The following is a 16,342-nucleotide window of genomic DNA, read 5'->3' as shown; positions in this document are numbered from 1 at the left end:
AAACCTTCAGTGTCTTTACTCAGCTTCTTTTTGAATGTTCTGTCCTTCACTGAAAGTGGTGGGTTGAAGTCTCCTACTATTATTGTGGAGCTATCTATCTCTCTTTTCAATGCTGTTAGAGTTTGTTTTATGGATTTTGGAGCCCTGTTGTTGGGTGTGTAAATATTTATTATAGTTATGTCCTCTGAGTGTTTTAACCCTTTAATCATTATATAGTGTACTTCTTTACCCTTTGTGGTGGATTTTAGTTTAAAGTCTATTTTGTCAGAGATTAATATTGCTACTCCTGCTCTCTTTTGAGTGTTGTTTGCTTGATATATTTTTTTCCATCCTTTGAGTTTTAGTTCATTTGTGTCTTTAAGTCTAAGGTGTGTCTCTTGTAGGCAGCATATAGCCAAATCCTGCTCTTTTATCCATTTTGCCACTCTCTATCTCTTTATTGGTGCATTTAGTCTATTTACAGTCAGCGTAATTGTTGATAGGTATGAGGTTAGTGCTGTCATTTTGATGTCTTTTTTGTGTGTTGTTGAGTTTCTTTGTTCCATTTAATTTTCTGTGCTAAGTCATTATTCTTTATGTATTTTCTTTTAATCTTTTTCATTGTTGTTGATTTTGTATTGGCTGAGTCTTTATGTTTTTCTTCTTTTTATTTTGATGTGCAGGATTGTTAGCTTCCATTGTGATGACCTTAATATTTACCCCTATTTTTCTAAGTTTAAACCACTCTTTTATGTCTTTATATCACCTTGACTTCCTCTCCATATGAAAAATCTACAACTACATTTATTAGTCCCTCTTTTTTGTTTTAAAGTTGTCATCGTTCACATATTGATGTCTCTTTTTCCCTGTTTTCAGTATTTTAGATTTGATTTATTTTTGTGAATTCCCTATCTGGATTGAGATCTGGTTGCTCTGTCCTGTGTTGTAGTCTTGGGTTGTTATCTGATGTTACTGGTTTTCTAACCAGAGGACTCCCTTTAGTATTTCTTATAATTTTCATTTGGTTTTTGCAAATTCCCTAAACTGCTGTTTATCTGAAAATGCCTTAATTTTGCCATCATATTTGAGAGACATTTTTGCTGGATATATAATTCTTGGCTGGCAATTTTTTTCCTTCAAGTCTTTATATGTGCCATCCCACTGCCTTCTTGCCTGCATAGTTTCTGCTGAGTAGTCTGAGATTAGTCTTATTGACTCTCCTTTGTAGGTGACTTTTCATTTATCCCTAGCTGCTCTTAAAGTTCTCTATCTTTGGTTTTGGCAAGTTTGATGATAATATGTGTTAGTGACTTTCTTTTGGGATCTACCTTGTGTGGGGTTCGATGAGTATCTCAGATAGATATCTTCTCATCTTTCACTATATCAGAGAAGTTTTCTGCCAACAAATCTTCAACAATTCCTTCTGTATTTTCTGTTATTCCCCCCTCCCCTGTTCTGGTACTCCAGTCACTCATAGGTTATTCCTCTTGATAGACCCCCACATAATTCTTAGGGTTTCTTCATTTTTTAAAATTCTTTCATCTGAGTTTTCCTCAAATAAGTTAGTGTCAAGGGCTTTGTATTCACTCTCACTAATTCTGACTTCCATCACCTCAATTCTCCTCCTGTGACTTTCTATTGAGTTGTCTAATTCTGATATTTTATTGTTAATCTTCTGGATTTCTGTTTGCTATCCCTCTATGGATTCTTGCAGCTTGTTAAATACGTAATTATGCTCTTCTATAATCTTCTTAAGTTCCTCTATTTCTTTGTCTGTATGTTCCTTGGATTATTCTGCGGTTTGCCTGATATCCTTCCTGATATTTTTAAGAGTTCAGTATATTAATCTTTTGTATTCTACCTCTGGGAATTCTAAGAAGTTCTCTTCCTCCTGAAAATTTCTTGATTCTTTGTTTTGGGAGCTTCCTGAAGCCATCATGGTCTCTTTATGTGATATGTTATTGACTGTTGTCTCCAAGACATCAATAAGTTATTATGCTGATTTATTTTATGTTTGCTTACCGTGTCCTAGCTTCTTGTTTTGTTTTGTTTGATATGACCAAACAGGCTGCTCGTGTGAGCTAGTTTGATTATTAGCATCTTTAAAGCTCTAACATCCTATCACCAGGTGGTTAGATCTGCTACTAGGTACGCAAGCCCAGGATTCCATTTATTTTTCTTGTATGGATTCAGCTCAGGTTATCCAGGTAGTTGGTCACCAAGTGGGTGGTGCAGGCTCTCACCTACAGTCCTAGAAAGGAAGGGTGATTGGTGTAGGCACAGGTATCTGGCTGCAGTAGGGGGTCATGCGCTGAGCAAGGCAGGGGACTGACAGCTGTCCCTGAATGTCTGGGAGGAAAGTGTGTCCCTGTTCCCTAGAGTGCATAGGTGGGTGGGTTTTGCAGCCGGACTATGGGCACCTAATGCTGTTGGCTGTTAGGACTGGGAGGCGCCACACATTCTTGGACCCCTGTCGTGGGTTATTATATAGTGTGAGTGGAGCCACCAGTCCTCAGGCCCCTGATGTGGGTAGGTGAGGAACCTGCTTAATGTGCAGAGCAGTGTCAAATGTCACGAACCTGCCACTTCACCTTATAGCTGATACAGTTGAAGTTAGGCTTCAGGTATATACCCTGTTGTACTGTGGTAACAAAGGCCTATGCTGTTGAAATGTACCCACACAGGTCTATGCAGGGATGAAAGGAGTTCAAAGTCCATGGACCCCTTATGCTTGTGTAGGCAAAGGAAGTGTGCCTACCCTTAGTTCCAGGCTTAGGGGAACTGGCAGATTATTTTTTCCTGTTTGTTAATTTGTTCCTTCTCCAAGGCCAGGAGAATGGCTCAGGGTGTGTGATCATTCCTGGCCCAGGGGACTTGGCAATCGCTGAAGCTGGCCCGGGATCTGGTGCAGAGCAGGGAGTGGGCAAGTAAATGAGAGAGAGGTTTGTCCCAAAGAGGGTGTTTTTTGATCTGGTTGGTAGATCAGACGCGTGTACTTATCTTTTGCCAATTGATTGCCACTTTTCACTGGTTCTGGAGGCTGGAGTATACTCTCTGCCACTCGATCTCTCCCGATATGGAAAACACCTCCTTAGCGCCACTGCTTGCCTCACAACGCACACCAGCCGATCCGACCTGAAGGATGCTGGCTCCAACCGGGTGAGATCTGGTAACTCCTTGCTGCTTCCGAACTGTCTCTCTCTCCCCTTGCTGCTCAGTCCAATTCCTCAACCTTGCCTTTGATGTTCAGGGCTCCTAGATTGTCATACATAATCAATTCACTTGTTTTTTCAGGTCTTTGTTGTAAGAGGTTACCACAAGAAGCATCTGACTACTCTGCTATCTTGTCCCTGCCTACAATTTTTAATTTTTATTAGTTAACTTTTAATTAGGTAATTTTCAAATATACACAAATTGAGAAACTAGTATAATGAAGTAGTATAACAGGTTCAACAATTCTCAATTCATTGTTGATCTAGTTTCATCTATACCCTCTCTCACCACCCTCATCCCAAGTTATTTTGAAGAAAATTCCAAACATTGTGCTATTTCATTAATAAATATTTCATTACATGTCTCAAAATATAAGGAATGCCTTTGTAAATCATAATGAAAATACCATTGTCAAATCTAAAACTTAATAAGTCATAAATAGCCTCAAATATACTGATAGTGTTTAAATTTTCCCTATGGTTTCCAAGATATTTTGTAATATAGGCAGTCCCTGGATTATGAATGAGTTCTATTATTAAGTCTGTCTTTAAGTCGAATTTGTACATAAGTTGTAACAGTTAGGTACGGTTCATATCTAATGTCAGTCAAATATTTGTCTTAGTATATAGTATAAGCGTACCTTTCTATGTGTAAGAGACATTTCCAGATACACTAAAACATCTTGAACATAATAATACAGTAATAATAATACTAATGTTTTGATGTGTGTCACAAAGTAGTGCCTGTTTGTTATTACGACCAATTGTAGGTACCTCAAATTTTTAATATAATAGGTTTATTGGTGTTGGTTCATAACTATGGGTTGTACATAAGTTGGACGTTCATAACATGGGGACTGCCTGTAATTTGTTTGTTTGGATCAGATTCAAGCAAGGCTTATACATTGCAATTGGTTGTATACGTCTCCCTTGTTTTTCTTGCTACTCATTTAATGAAAACACGGGATAATTTTTTCTACAGCTTCCCACAGTTTGAAATTTAGTGTTATTTAAGATGACTCATACTTCTTTTAAATCGGTAGTTTTATCTAGAGACTTGATCAGCCTCAGGTTTATATATATATATAGTGTTTGTTGTTAGTGGTTGTCAAATTGGCTCTGACTCATGGTGACCTTATGTATAACAAAACAAAACATTGCCCAGTCATGTTCTACCTTCATGATCACTGGAATGTGACTATTATGTCAATTCATCTTACTGAGGGTTTCCCTTGCTTTTGTATATATAATATACACATACACAACACACATATATATAACATAATATATAATGCATAATATAAAATATATAATGTGTATGTATGTATATATATATATATATATATATATAAAATCAAAACAAATCAGTTGCCAATGAGTTGATTCTACATATGAGTTGGAATTGATTGGACAGCACCCAACAACAACAACAACAACATAGGGTTTTCAAGAAGGTGACCTTCAGACGCAGATTGTCAGAACTTTCTTCCATGGGTGGGTTCAGTTAACTGTTGAGCACTTAACCATTTGTGCCACACACAGAGTGGCTGGTGGGTGTGAACCATGGACCTTCTGATTAGCAGTCACGTGCTTAACCATTGGGCCACCAGGGCTCCTTCTAAGCTTAGTACGTATATTGAATCATTTAATCGTCAAAACAATCAAATGAAGTAGATACCATTTCTTCCAGTTAGTATTTGTAGTAGCCATGAGAATGCTCTTGGATCTCCATTATTGACTGAGGGCCCCAACTCCCGGGCTCTGAAGTGCATCACAGCCTTTGTACTGAGGCCATACTTCTTGAGTGCTACAGACATACTAAGGCAGGCCTGTTACTAAGAGACTTGGAATTCCTCTGACAGGCAACTTTGCCTCAAGTACTCCCCAACAGCCTTGTTGAGCTTTCCTTAGAACTGCTAACATACTTCTATCCAAACTCTGTTCGTTTCCTCCCTCCTTCTCTAAGGAACAGACATGAATCACGGTCTGTTGGTTCTCCAAGTTTCTCCTGGCTTCCTCTCTATTTTCTAATTCATGCATTTTCTCTATTAAATATCTTCCACATTTAATCCATCTTGGTGTTTGTTTCTTAGAGAACCCATACTAATACACGATTGCTGTGTAACAAATCACTCTAAAACTCAATGACGTACTTGTGACTGGATTGAATTAGATGTTTTCCCTTGATTCATAGTTAAGAAGCTTAGCAGGGTGTGATTCCGAAGAGTCCCATTCTGCCTCTGCCTGATCCTCAACTGATTAGGGCTGGAAGTTTGTAATTTCTGCAGTGCACTTAAAAGGAGGAAACTTACCTTTCTTGAGCATCTGCTATACTCCAGGTACTTTGGCTCTCTTATATTACCTCAGTTATTTTACGAATAAGAAAATAGAGGCATCAGGTATAAGTATTTTACTGAGAATCACATGGGTATGAAGTTGCAGAGCATGACTAATGGGCCAGGTATGCTTTACAAAAGCTTGAGTTAATTCTCAGTTGCATTCTACGTAAACAGGCAGCATTCAAATACCATCTGAGTTTCCTGGAAGCCTTGAGAACCACTCAAAGCCATCTTAGAGTACACGTGTATTGAACTAGAAACAAAGTTACTAAAAACTGACCTCTGTATGATCAGTATTTTGGACCACTTTGGGAGTCATCCACACTGTTGGGACTTGCCATTATTAGTAAAGAGCAAAATGGCTCATGTTCAGCCTATCTTTTCATTCGCCCATTCATTCACTGAACATTTTTTAAGTGCCCGTTTTGTTCAGGAAAATGGATATGAACACAATAATAATACTATTGATAATATTTATTACAATTAACATTTATTGAACAATTAGAAAAACTTATTGCTGTTAGCTGATGTGGAGTCAGTCTCCAGCTCATGGCAACCCCATGCACAACAGAATAAAACCCTACTCAGTCCTGTGCCATCCCATGATCAGTTGAGGATCAGACCATTGTGATCCATAGCGTTTTCATTGGCTTATTTTCTAGTCCGTCTTAGTCTGGGGGAAAAACAAAACCTCAGTGACATAGGGTAATCATCTTATTATTCTGTGGATCCAGAATTCAGACAGAGCACAATGGAGATGACCTGTTTCTGCTTCATGGTGTCTCGGACCTCAGTAGGGAAGATTGAGCAGCTGGGGATAACTTGACACCTGGAGACTAGAGCAACCTGGAGGCATCTTCACAAGCATGTGTTAGCAGTTGATTCTGTCTGTCAGCTGGGACCTCAACAAGGGCTATCGATCAGAGCATCTGCAATGGCACACGTGGCTTAGGCTTCCTCATAGCATGGCCAGCCTCAGAGTAGTTGAACTTCTTACATGTAGGCTCAGGATTGCAAAATTGAGCACCCAGGGGACAAGGCAGATGCTGCATTGCATTTTATGATAATAATCTAAAGTCACATTGTGTAACTTCTGGCATACTCTGTTGGCTGAAGAAGTCACAGAACTGCTTGGATTTAAGCATAGGGGAAATAGACCTCACCTCACAATGGGAGAGTGCCAAAGAATTATTTAGCCTTTTTTACAGCAACTACACATTTCCAGATTTTCTTAACAGTTTTCCAGATGAGGAAACCGAGGCAGGGTAGATTATCCACCCAGGATCAAATCATCTAGCTCCAGAGCTGACATTTGTAACTTTGAAACTATACTGTTTCTCTTATATTTGACTCTATTGTGCCCCTCAGATTTAATGTTCTTAAACTTATCTTTGCAACACGTACCTTTTCTCTGTGGTCTGTGACTCCTCCTAATCACTGAGTAAAGCTAAAAAGCTGGGTGTAATTTTGACTCCTCCCCTCACCCTTATCCATGAATCCAACCAATTACCCAGTCCAGTTCTAACATACATGAACTGGTTCAGGATATTTGAAATACTTGCACTGGTGCATCTCTTCTGTTCTAATAAAGTATATTAAAACCAGCTCAATCTCCCATTTGCCATATGGGCAGGAAATGCAGTAGCACACCCCTAAGGTGCCCCTTCTCTGGGTCTTCTAGAGCACTAGCCACAGGGGAAGTTCAGCCCAGCAATGCCCAGTCACATTCAGGGACAAGCCCTAATGGCAGCCGTTCTATTGCTTTGGTCACTGCCTTTGCAGCTCACACCAAATGAAGGAACTAGAAACTCTAGACCTCCTCCATCTGAATAGTCTTGTTAGTCTTCTTGGCAAAGTCTCCCTTGCCCTGATCCTGGAACAAGTTAACATCCCCTGTCTCTGAGCACCTATACCTTTCAGTTACTCACGTTAAGTCCCACTGAGACCTCTCTGCCAGTGGGGTCTCGGGAGTCAAACTCTGGGGTGACCAGTAGTCACAGCCCCTCTTTCTGGTTTTGTGGTGGTTAAGGGGCTTTCTGTCTCAACCTTTAATGCACAAAGCTTTCATCCCTCATCTTCACACAGAAGAGAGTCTGGGCTCCTCTAAGAAGGGCTTGGAACTCAGGGGCACTGAAAAGTTTGTTCACCCTCTCTGGAAGGAAAACACCATCTATTCCTTATTAAAAGGAGCCCTAGTGGCACAATGGTTAAGTGCTCGGCTGCTAACTGAAAGGTTGTTGGTTCAAACTCACCCAGTGGCTCTGTGGGAGAAAGACCTGAAGATCTGCTCCCATAAATATCACTGCCTAGAAAAGCCTATGGAGCAATTCTACTCTGTCCTATAGGGTCACTGAGTCGGAATTCACTCAGTGGCATACAACAACAAAAACATTCCTTGCTAATTACATAAAATCAGTCTCCAAGCAGCCTCAGGCAGGAACACTCTCTGGTTTCCAATTGTTAAAGCGCTGAAATAAAACACAGGTAAAGTCTGGCGCAGTGGTTAAGAGCTCAGCTGCTAACCGAAAGGTCAGCAGTTTGAATCCACCAGCTGCTTCTTGGAAACACTATGAGGCAGTTCTATGTTGTCCTGTAGGGTCACTGTGAGTCGGAATCGACTGGACGGCAATGGGTTGGGTTTGGTAAAGTCTTCATGAGGCTCCCTCCTCCCTCTACCATTTTGCCTCCTAAATATTTCTCACACATTCCCTCTTCTCTAAGCTTAATCTCACTACCCTCCTCCTGATTTTCTCTCCCTGGACTTTGTAAAACAGCCATACGCAGATGGTTCCTCGGGGCCCCAGGCGGTGTCAAAAGGCCCCAGAGGATGGAGGAGACATAATGGCAGCTCATAGCCATTAACCCTGCTCCAAACAGAGACACTCCACTTCTACTGCTTCATGGGCTCTCCGTAAGAAAACGCCAGTCTAAAACAAAAATGTAACCGTGCAGACCACTGCTTAAAACTCTGGGAGGGTCTTACGCAGGCTCAGAATGCAGTCCAGGGTTTTTAAGTGATGCAGGGAGCTCCCGGATCTGGTCCCTCCAACTCTCCAGCGCCCTCCTTTTACATATTGTCTTCCAACAACACTGAACCGCTGCGGTTCCCAGTACACACCGCATTGTGTCCCAGCCCTGGGCTTTTGCTCCTACTCCCCTCTGCCTAGGAATCTCCACTCCAGTCAACCCCCATTCAAACTTTTACAATCCATTTGGGCATTATCTCTACCAGAAAGCCCCAACTCCTGCCTCCCTCCAGCCTCTGCCAGCCTAGGTGCCCATCCTCTGTGCTCTGAAAATACAATGTGACTCATGATCCCTATTTTATAATCATCAGAGCATCAGCCTGCCCCATCTCTACACGGAGGGTCTCTTAGAGACAGAGCCTCAGTTGAGTCCATCTCTGCATCTCTAGTGCCTAGCACAGTGCCTGGCAGATGAACACACTCAGAAAATGTGCGCTGGATCCGTGCATTACAAGGAGAAATACAAGCAGAAAAAGCATTCCTCAGCAAAACAAGGACTTCTTTTTCTATCAAGCTGATCAAGCTGTGGCTTGTCCCACTTTAGACACCTCTGTGATTCTCATCTTGCCACATTGACTCACAATCCCAGAGACCCCTCATCTCCCACCCTTGCAAAATAGGACGTAATCCTGTATGATGCAAAAGACACCTGAATCGCTTCAGGGTCATTATTACGAACTTCAGTTTTCCCAATCGCAGCAAAGAACAGATGCAAAAGTTAATAGAGTTTTCTGGATGACAGGATGCGGGATAAACAAATATATGCTACATTATATACAGAAAGACGCCAAAATGGGGAGGCATGAAAAAAGCTTGGTGCTAAGCAGCAAGTGTCACATCTATCTAGGGAGCCCTAAATAGAGAAACCCTTCACAATTTCTAGACTGATCACAAGAAGCAGACAAAATTTGCCGCCTAGCTGCAGCAAGTAAATCCAAATAAATACCGCCACTAGATGGGAATTCAAATGCTCAATTAGCATTCCAGAACATACCCAGGGAGTTTCAAAGAGCCTAGCACTGTCATGTCATTAGAGGAGGGAGATCTTAGCGCAGCCAGCCCCTTTCATTATCCAGCGCTGTGAAAGGGCCTCCGTGAGGTGCTGGGAAACGCTCGACCTCCCCAGGCAGCCGGGTCTACTTCCAGCCAAGAGTCACGGAGCGCGTCTCTCATTTGTTTTAAAATCCCTCTTCCCAGAATTGCTTTCCTTTCTCTTCTATGAGAGTCCATTGCACCTCTGATATTTAATTTTTCAACACACATGCATCCCTAATTTTTATTTTTATTTATAAAATAGATTTTATTGGCACGTCTGTACATAACCGCGTTGGTTTCACCGTAGAAATTTTGACACATCTGTTGCCTTCAGTAATGTGTAAACACTGTGAATGAAACGCAGAGACCAGCAATACCTCCTTACGGTGAGCACAGGGCGCCTGGCCCCAGCTTCTGCTCTGACAAAGAGAATCCACTGGCAAATGTGTTGGTTATAATGGATATTGGAATATGGATAATAGATACTTAGGCAATGGATTTGTAAACCTAGTCATATCGCGATAATCGTAAAACAGTAAATAAAATAAATAAGTTGAGCCTTTCAGGACTTTTAAAATTAAATGAAAAGGTCGAAGGGGGAGCTTTGCATACTGCGCGCGCGCGCGCGTGCGTGCGTGCGTGCGTGCGTGCGTGTGTGTGTGTGTGTGTGTGTGTGTTTGTGTGTGTTTCGTCATGAATTTCCAAACACCAGTGTGTAACCATATTCCTAGATAGCCATAGTAGCTAGTTTGAACAATGTCCTTCCCGTGAGTTTAATTTGCTTTCTAAATACAATAGTAATTGTGATTTAAGGGGCCATTTTAAATTGCCATCGCCCCTCTGTCTGAGCATGAGTAATCTCGTTTTTCTGCAGAGCATGTTGCAAGTTTGACAAACAGGTCTCCGAGGATGGCCTTGCGTGTCAGCATTGGTGAGAATGACTTCTGAAGTCACACTCCCACGCAAGCATGGAATCCCAATCATCCACGACGCTGAGAACCACTTGCTGCATGGATAATATATTCATTTGCTTCTGGCTAAAAAAAAAAAAAAAAAAAAAATCGTGAGAAATCACTGGTGCATATTAATGGCACCCTCAAGGAGCTGTAATTGGGAGGAGTGATACGTGGCTTCAGAGCATGCCAGGGGACCACGAGTGCTCTGGTCCTCATTCACTTGGTATCCTACTGGAAAAAAATGATCCCCAAACTGTCAGCTGATCTAACTAGTTTCTCTTGCTACAACTGGAAAATTTCAATCTATCATTGTCCAGCATGGAAAACGGAGCCAGGTAAGGACGGGAAGACAGGAAGACTCAGGCAGGATGCAGAGGGCCTAGGGGCCCTGGGCTGCCCTGAAGCCATCTGTTTCAGCCTGTTGGCTTCACCCCCATGCACAATTCCCATGCCCCTCATTTATTACTTCCCACTATAATGAAGAGTCTGACTGCATTGATTGATGTGTGACAGCTGACAGCTTTTAAGCCTCACTGTTTCCTCCCCTCCTTCTGGTCAACATCTAGGCAGGCTGATAAGGAAGCCTGGGTGATCCCTCCTTCAGCACCAGTGGAAGATTCAAACCACACAAGACCTTCCCCAAGTGTCGAAACCCTCATCTTGGCCCCACCCCCTAACCACATAAAGCCCCCAAACAGCCTAGTTGCTTGCCCTCTCAAGCCATTTCCAGCTTGGGAGGTCTGCTCTGCTCTCTCCAGAAAGTCTCATTATGTGAGTAATGAATGTTCTTATACACTCTTGCTGTGTGTGTGGCATCATCTGTCTCAACACTGAACCAAATTTTGGATAGGGGTCCACTTCCTCTGTACGGTGGCCACAACAATTGGCGTTGTGAGCAAGATGTCTAGACTAGGACCACCACTGCCACCAGGGGTCTTTCTTCTCTTCCTGTGGCTTGCTAACTGGCTCTGTGGCCTGATGACAAGTGTGCATTGAGTAGCTACCTCCTGGTAAGCTTATGCTCTGAGCTGTACTGGGCTGTGCTGCATTTGTTGAGTCCTACCTAGTCTTTGGAAACCCTGGTGGCATAGTGGTTAAGAGCTACGGCTGCTAACCAAAAGGTTGGCAGTTTGAATCTACCAGGCGCTCCTTGGAAACTCTATAGGGCAGTTCTACTCTGTCCTATAGGGTTGCTATGAGTCAGACTCGACTCAATGGCAAAGGATTTTTGATTTTTCTACCTAGCCTCTGTTATAGAATTAGCTGACCTAAGTCAGAAGTTTCAGTATTTGACATTTAGGGACAGGAGTACAGAATCAACCTACTGAAAGTGGCCTTGGGTTGTATGTCTTGGCCTGAACTTAGCGGTTTGACTTAGAAGTCAGCTGTGACTGACGCCAAGTTCAGAGGAGACTTTCACCCTGTAGCTGATTGGTTGTGTGTCTTAACCACGCACTGGCCCCCAATCTCTACGGCACTCAGGGGAAATACTATACCCTGTTCGAGATACAGTCCCATCGGGTGGTCGCTCACGAGAGAGCAAACATCCAGGAGTTGAAAATGAAAGAGAGAGAGAAGGAAGGCAGGGAGGAGGGAGGAAGGGAGGGAGAAATGAGGGGGAGGGAAGGAGGGGAAAGCGAAGGGAGAGAAAGAAAGAAAGAAAAAAGAAGGCGAAAGCAGCCATTCTGTTGGTGCATTCAGACCTGCACTTGAAGAGCTGACAGCCCACCAGGACTCCTAAACACCTTTGCTGCTATCGCTGGCTATGCTTCTGTTGCAACAAAGATCCTGATCCTCAGGATTATAGGGAAAAACTCCCATGGCACCCCGTGGCACAGAAAAGGGGTTAATTCAAACCTGACTTAGGCCAGGGGTCCTTAAATCCCATAAAGCAACAATCATCTGAAGAAGGCCACTAACCCTGATGACACTAATCTGAAGCTCTCTAGAGGAAGAAATTTATAAACATGAGCAAGGTAGACAGGACCCTCATGAAGTATGTATAGTAGCCACAAAAGAAAAAGAAAGAGAGAGAGACAGAGAGAAAGAAGGGAAGGAAGAAGACAGGAAGGAAGGGAAGGAGGGAAGGATGGGGGGATAGAGGGGAGAGGGAGGGAGAGATGAAGGAAGGAAGGAGGGAGGGAGGGAGGAAGGAAGAAAAGAAGGAAGGAAACTGGATACAGAGGAAGGAAACAAAACAAAGTAAAACAGAAGTCAACAATTTGACAAAATTGAGAATTCAAAATTTACTGAAGGAATTTATACAACAAAAATTTAAAAGGGATCTGACTTCCTTTGGTGCCTATACAACATAGGTTCTGAATTTAAAGTTAATCTATTAAAATGCGCAGATCTACCAACCTTCATGGTCTTAATACCGAGGTTCCAACTGCAGCTACACCTTGGGATCCCACTACATTAAACAAGGTGCTTTAGACCCATAAGTCACAAACACAAACAAATGGGTTTATTAAAGAGCATGTGGGTGCCTCTGTCGCTTGGGATTAGGGGCAGTACCACCTGTACCTTAAACACTGTCTCTGGTCAGTAACACATCTGGAGACCATATCTCTCACCGTCTGTTATCTTACCAAAGACAACTGGTTCCAATGCCCACAGATCTGCAGGTTGTGAGTACCTATATCAAGGATGGGCATTGCTTGGAATGAGGGAAGGGTTTGAATGACAAAAAGCACTTGAGAAAGTGAGAAAATAAATTAATTAACTTGTCAGATTTTTCCTCTCAGATAAAATGAATGCAAGGAATTTTTGCTTATCATTCCCCTATAGTCCTCAGCTTCCACTTTTCAGCTTCTCTTCCTATTTGAATCTGTCTTTTCAGAGGACCTCACAGATTAACAAGGTGTTCTCAACTATTGCACATGGTACTGACCATTCTGCAACATTAAACAAATTTATATTGAACTTAAATTTAATAACTGCAGGTATAGATTTAACATAAGTGAAGTGTGATACTTTTCTTGATATTGGCAATGAGAGGGACATTCAGCAATGAAATTGACAAGTTTTATTTGTATAAAAATATTTAGTAAGATTGAATTGTTTCAAAAAAATAAAACATTTCAGCTTTGTTAACATAACTTTAGTTTTAAATTATCATAGCATAATTACTCTTTTATTTCCATTAGAAATTTTAAATTTTTTAAATGAAAAAATTGTTTAATTATTTTTAATTTTTTTTAATTTACATTAATTTTCAATTATATTTTTTATGAAAATATATTAAAATTTTGTTCACTTTGAATACGAATATGTTTTATTTTTCAACTTTTTGGATTATTACTACAACAGAACACAAACTATATCAAAATGTTTGTTATAAAAATATAGAGATTTTGCTAAAATGATGGCAAGAAAAATAAATTTTAGGATATAAATTAATATATGAACTGTGTAAGTCTTTATTTTGTTACTTACATACAAACATTGCAAGCTCATCAAACTGACTGCCTAGTATATGCAATAATAACTGAATTCAGACACCCTTAATATTTTGCTGATTTTCAAGCATATAAAAATATATTATTTGATTTTTGTCACTGTGATAGTATAGATACAATACATTTATTTAAAAGGTTTTTAGCTTGAGTTATAATTTTAAACATTAAGTAATTTGGTATGTGAGTTTTAATTTATTATACTCTTGCCCCTCCCCCCAAAAATACCCACTGCCATTGAGCCTATTCCAACCCAAAGCAATCCTACGGGACAGAGTAAAACTGCCCTGTAGGGTTTCCAAGGAGTAGCAGGTGGATTTGAACTGCAGACTTTTTGGTTAGCAGCCAATCTTTTAACCACCGCACTACTTGAGCTCCACTCTTCCCCAGGCTCCAAAAATATTACAGATGAGTATAATCTTTTCACCTCAAAACATTTCAAAACATACAAAGTTTATATTTAAATTGAAGATAAAATTAAAATGCTAAGATTTTAGGGGTGCTCCTCTCATTTAATAAATTAAAATAAATAATCTCAAATTATTTCATAAGATTATTTCATTTAAGATGAAAATATGCATTACCAATTTTAAGTCCTGAATATCTTAATGCATTAAATTTCCATGCCTAATACTATATCTCTTAGTTCAAATATACAGAAAAATGAGGAAATAGCCTCTATCTCTCTAGCTTTGTCAAATCGTTGTTTAGTCATATTTGTTTTTGATCTTTCTTGTCTTTTTTTAGAAACAAAGTATTACAGTACCAGTTGCTTCTCCCTGTATATTTCTAACCTATTTTATTTTTCTTTCTCCTCCATAGAGCTAGTCAACATCCTGAATTTAGTGTTTATAATTTATATGCATTTTTTACCTGTATTCATACTTTTACTATGTATCCAAGTATACATAAACAACATTGTTATGGATTGAATCTCTTCCCTCAAAAAAGATACATTAAAAGACTCTATCTGAGGCAGGGCCAAGATGGCGGAGTAGTCAGACGGCTTCCTATATCCCTCTTACAACAAAGACCTTGAAAAACAAGTGATTTGATGTATATGAAAATCTAGGAGCCCTGAACAAGGCAAAGTTGAGGAATCGGACCGAGTGGCAGGGGGAGAGGGAGACGCTTCGGAAGAAGCGAAAAGTGCCAGACTGGGCTTGGCTCACACCGCAGCTCTTCAGCCCCGACTGGATTGGAGGAGCGCTGGGAAGCAGGCATAAAGCTCCGCATGCACGCTCGGGAGGTAGTTTCCACAGCAAGAGAGATCCGGCAGCAGAGGTTCTGCTTGGACACTCCAAACCAGTGAAAAGCAGTTCCCAAGTAGCTAAAGATAAGTACATGCATGTAGCCTTTCACAGGGATTTAAAAAAAAATTTTTTAAATGCCCATTTGGGAAAAACTTCTCTCCCTTTTACCGCCTCCCTCCCCACTCTGCACCGGTCTGGCCTTCCAAAGACTCTGAGTCCTCTGGGCCAGAAATAGATCCCAAAAGATGCCCTGACCCATTCTTCTTGGCCCTGGAGAGAGAACAAATAAGCTACTGGATCCCCTAAGCCAGGAACTCCAGGTCAGCACAGCTCCTTTGCTAGGCACAGGCATAAGGGGTCCACAGACTTTGAGTGCCTTCCACCCCCGCATAGACTTGTGTGGACCCATCTCAACAGTCAACAGTGTAAGCCCTCACTACCACAATGCAACAGGGCAAACACCTGAAGTCTAACTTCAACGGTTTCAGCTGTGAAGTGGCAGATTTGTGACCCATGACACAGCCCTGCCCTTTAATCAGGCACCTTTATGGGTCTACACCAGGGTCTTGAGGACTGTTGGCTCCACCTATGTCACCTAGTCATCTGCTACAGGGGTCCAAGAATAAGTGGTGCCCCCGAGTCTTTACAGCCAACAGAGAAGGGGGCTGATAGTCAGGCTGCAAAACTCACTTACCTGCTTGCTCTAGGGAATAGGTACACACTTTCCTTTCAGATACTCAGGGGCAGCCATCAGCCCCCTGCCTTGCTCAGCATGTGATCCCCTGCTGTAGCCAGATACCTGTGCCTACAACAATCACCCATGCCTCGCTAAGTCTGTAGGTGAGAGCCTGCACCACGCACTTGGTGACCGACTGCCTGGACACCTGAGCTGAATCCATACAGGAAAATTTAAGGGACTCCCGGTGTGCACATACTTAGTCACAGAACTAACTACCTGGTGACAGGATGTTAGAGCTTCAAAGACACCAATAATCAGACTAGCACACACGAGCAGCCCTATTTGGGCATATCAAACCAGAACAAAACAAGAAGCTAGGACACACTAAACAAATATAAAATAAAA

Source organism: Trichechus manatus, unplaced genomic scaffold (genome assembly GCF_000243295.1).
Source record: "Trichechus manatus latirostris isolate Lorelei unplaced genomic scaffold, TriManLat1.0 scaffold00019, whole genome shotgun sequence".
In the NCBI taxonomy this organism is placed as follows: Eukaryota; Metazoa; Chordata; class Mammalia; order Sirenia; family Trichechidae; genus Trichechus; species Trichechus manatus.
The sequence above is the reverse complement of the archived record's forward strand: the minus strand, read 5'-3'. Positions refer to the sequence as shown.